General features: G+C 43.0%; 1 long non-coding RNA gene across 1 annotated transcript; it reads left to right on the plus strand.

Annotated features, from left to right (window-relative positions):
- The first annotated feature begins 1549 nt into the window (after positions 1-1549).
- LOC147009246 (uncharacterized) lies at positions 1550-4067 on the plus strand. Its single transcript, XR_015052959.1, has 3 exons — positions 1550-3052; positions 3213-3691; positions 3916-4067. It is a non-coding gene; the product is annotated as an uncharacterized LOC147009246 (long non-coding RNA).
- The last annotated feature ends 290 nt before the right edge of the window (positions 4068-4357 follow it).

Here is a 4357-nt window from a genome sequence, read left to right on the forward strand (position 1 = left end):
TCTGTTCGGGAGACGTCTATGTCCTCACCGGCAAGTAGGTTAAACTTGTTGGCCGAAGGTACCGGGTCCATTCCGGGTGAGCATTGTAGAGTGACGTCAGTCACAACTGTGGGAATATTACCGACAGATTCCTCGTTTGTAAATGCTCCCTTCTTCTGGGTTAAACGACCATCAGGTGAAGTCTTTCTCTTCCTTGATGAAACGATGGTGAAACGATCCCAAACATTTGTTTTGCTGTTTGGACTATAGGACTGGGAGGACTGGGCGTTATTACCGGACACGGGATTCGCATCCTTCACAGTCGAGGAAGAAGAAGATGTTGGATCCTTGTTGACAAGGTTTGTTTCATCGTTTGACGAGGTAGCCTTTGGGCAAGGTCATTTCAAGTGTCTGAAATTAACACATTCAAAACATTTCAAGGTGTCAGTGGTTACGTATACTTGGTAATCATGATTATCAATTTTGAGTTTTAAAACAATGTTCAAGGTTCTTTCAGCATTAGAGGGAGGAAGTACCACATAAGCTTGTCTCCTAAAAGACATCACATGCTTCGTCTGATCGTCCTGGCTACGTTAAGGTAACATAGTGATTTGAGAAACCACAGTACCATAACGAGAGTTCGAGAGATCAGCGTCTGATTCTTCAGGAAAGGAGCAGCGTTCGAGATAATGACCTTCACGGCCGGTGTGTCGAGAGGGGAGACGAGCACGAAATGTTCGTCGTCTGTTGATAGTCAGGTAGATACGATTTCAGGAACCAGTTCTGTCTCGGATGCGAAGATAACCACACGTTTCTTCATTCACAAAGTCAGTATTAGTACTGACGAACTTTGTCAGTACTAATTATGTTTCCTGTTGCAATAACAAGATCCTCGACGCTGACGTCGTCGGGCGGAACGCAGACGACGCAATGTTTCCGGGTTAATGCTTCAAATGCCGCATAATGGGAATACGAGGTCATATTTAGTAAGGGGAAGCAGGGGTGATTGCTCTCGTGCATTAATTAAGTATGAGCCAAGAGTGGTTTCTAAAGGAAATAAACACAGCTGCGGTGAAGAAAAATAATCAGTTGAAGGGCTGGGATGGGTCGCCAACTAAAAACTATCCACAAGAAGCTGTGGGCTCTTTCTCTCTCTCTCTCAGGGGAAAAATTATGTGAAGAGAAAACAGGGGAAAGGAGAGGGAAGGGGAGGGGAGAGGTGAACCGAAAGGCAAACCCTGAAATAACACGGACAGATGGGCGTGGTGGGGTGACGATGAGGAGAGGGAAGACCGAAGCGCTCGGTCGAACGAAGAGGGGAGGGTGGGAACACAGACAACGATGCATAGAAGGAAACAAAGCGGAAAAAGAGGTGAAAAACGATGTGAAAAGGGATAAAAGGCGAAAAACAGGGCAGATCACAGCTCACCAAGACCACAAAGCTGCTATGACACTCCACTCGACTCACCAAAAGCCAGCAGGGGATGAGAGAGAGAGGGGTGGGGGGGGGAGGAAGAGGGAAAGGTAAGGAGATGAGGGTGGGGTGAACAAAGAGAAACCATCCCTGGGAATATTACCACAAATAAACTTCAGGTGGAAGCTGTCCGGGGCTCAGTGACGATCCTGAAGAGAGCCCTCGGCACAAAACTTTGAGAAGAGAAAACTTTACAGCTTGGTCCATGAATTGTGAACTCTGACCGAAATGAAGGTGGATACTTTGAGCCCAATCTGGGAGGACTCCAATCCACATTCTGAAACCCGCATATGTAGATACCAGTCAACGACACACATGCACGCACACTTATTAGCATGAATATATTTTTCAGGGGGAAAAAAAAAAAGTCTTAAAATATGTTTCTTTTAAAGAAAAAAAAACCCAGTTTTCCTTGGAGTCCTCCAAACCCCAGGTTACTTATTTAGGGTTAACCCCCTGGGGATCTTTGCCTGGCCGAGGGTTAACTACATGACCACCACCGCCGCGCCTCAGAACAATGTGAGTAGGGTGAATATACTGGTTCTAGCTCACTTTTCCCCATGTAAATGAATGGGGGATTTTCAGCGATTCCCTTTTTTTTTCCCTAAAAATAAACCCCCTTTTTATCCGTTTTTCCCTGCTGTGCAGGGGTTTGGCTTTTTGTGAGGCAATGTTTTATGGTCGGATGCCCTTCCTGGACGCCTCTTACAACACAGGGATATGGTACACCTATTCTAACCGGGGCATACACCGGGACCAGTATACTGGTACTCATTTCGCCGACCTCGGAAGGATGACAGGCTGAGTCAACCCCCTGGTGTTAATTCAGCAGCTGAGCGGGATTCGAACTCGGGACACTGGGATCCCAAGCCGCCACCCTAACCACTAAGCCAACACCAGGCTTTGTATATATATAACCAGGCTATCCCAAGGTATATTTATTTGTCTCCCCTTTAACCTGGAGGTTGATCAGCTCACTCATTGAACCTATAAAGATTTGTTCATTCTCAAATTCCTTCAATAGTTTAATTTTCTTTGCACAATAATCCCCATCTAAAATATTGACAAACAAAACATTTGAATCTTTATATTTTTGAAGATACCCCTTTTGTGCCATTACGAAATGATAAACTTCTCTTAATGATCTTGTTTGACCACCGCCCGAGTTGCAAATCATTTTTGTGTATAAACCACGCCATAAAAAAAGTTTTGTTTCAAATGTTTTCAGTTCATGCCGTGAAAACGAGGAAGTGTTTTTTGACACGGTCGTGCTGTGTGGTTTTAGACAGTCATGCTGTGAAAAAATAGGAACTATTCTGTGAGACAAGGTCTCGTGTTTATATTTTATCTCAGAACACGAACTGAAAACATTTGAATCAAAACCATTTTAAGTATGTTTTGTAAATGATTCATACAATCGCCCAGTTATTTTCCAAGCTGTCATTTCCTGTGGCCGCACCCAATGCTTAGGGAATTTCCTCATTGTTGCCTTATAAGTGATTCACCAGACAAAGTTTCTGCCAGACGGGATTTTCATTTTTACAACTGAGACATGGATGATCTCTCTTCCGATGAAGGCAAAAGCTTACTACAGAGTTGGTAAGTTTGTTTGGTTTTCTCTTTGAACGATGAAGCAAATGATTATTAATTAAATCATGATAATTCTGATATATATATATATATATATATATATATATATATATATATATATATATATATATATATATATATATATATATAAATATTTTTTCCCTGACAGGGCATTGGAAGAAATTGAGTTTACGTATCACGACGTGGTTCATGAAATTAATACTCTTATTGAAGAGATCAATGATTTTAGAAGAGAATTGAAAGACATTTTCAATGAGTGGCACGAAGTCTTATCACGTCCTATCATCTCGAAGGAATTAAACCAATGGTGAGACACGTGTGTGTGTCTGTCTTCCTACCTACCTCTCTCTGCTCTTATTGAAGAGATCAATGATTTATAATGACTGGTCTCTGATCTCGAATGAATTAAACCAATGGTGAGACACGTGTGTCTATGTGTGTCTATGTGTGTGTGTGTGTGTGTGTGTGTGTGTGTGTGTGTGTGTGTGTGTGTGTGTGTGTGTGTGTGTTGCTTTCCCTGTCTGTCTGTCTCTTCATCTATACCCTTGACTTATTTTTTTTTTTTTCAGCACTATCGCACAACATCAGCTGTTGAAGCAATCTTGTACAACACATGATTTTCTGGAGGTAAATATTTCTGAATTATTATTAATATCACTCTCTCTTTAGAATGTCGTCTAATGTTGGTTGCATTATTAGTTTGAACGCGGTTTTGTCTGTACACTGGAATTAATTTTATTGACCTTGAAAGGATGACAGGCTGAGTCGGCCTCCTGGTGTGTTAATTCAGTGGTCAACGAGGCTTACTCATATTACCATGTAATTATTATCCACTTTTTGTTTCAAAACAGAATATGGTGTCTGAGTTTCGAAATCACAAGACATCTGGAGAAGATTGCTGGGAAAGATTATACATTCTCGCAAATGAATATTTAATATTTTCAATATTAATAAATTATATTTGTTTTGTATACAATTACTTGATTCTGAATTACAAGAAGAGGATCAAAAGATGAAGGGAGGGTAGGTGCGCCCCCCAATGACCCATCACCCCCTCATCCCATCCCTCCCCTCCCCATGTGTGTGTGTGGGGAAGGGTGGGGGTGGGATGAGGGAGGTGGTGGGTCAAAGGTGGGGGCGCACAGGGGGATGAGGGGGGTGGGGCTTGTGTGGGCGGGGTGTGTGTGGGCGGGGTTTGTGTGTGGTGGGGTTTGTGTGGGAGGGGTTTATGTGGGTGGGGCTTATGTGGGCGGGGCTTCGGTGGGGCTTGTGTGGTCGGGATGTGTGTGGGCG

Source organism: Eptatretus burgeri, chromosome 17, assembly GCF_056783735.1.
Source record: "Eptatretus burgeri isolate ZD-2024b chromosome 17, Ebu_testis_v1, whole genome shotgun sequence".
Taxonomy (NCBI): Eukaryota; Metazoa; Chordata; class Myxini; order Myxiniformes; family Myxinidae; genus Eptatretus; species Eptatretus burgeri.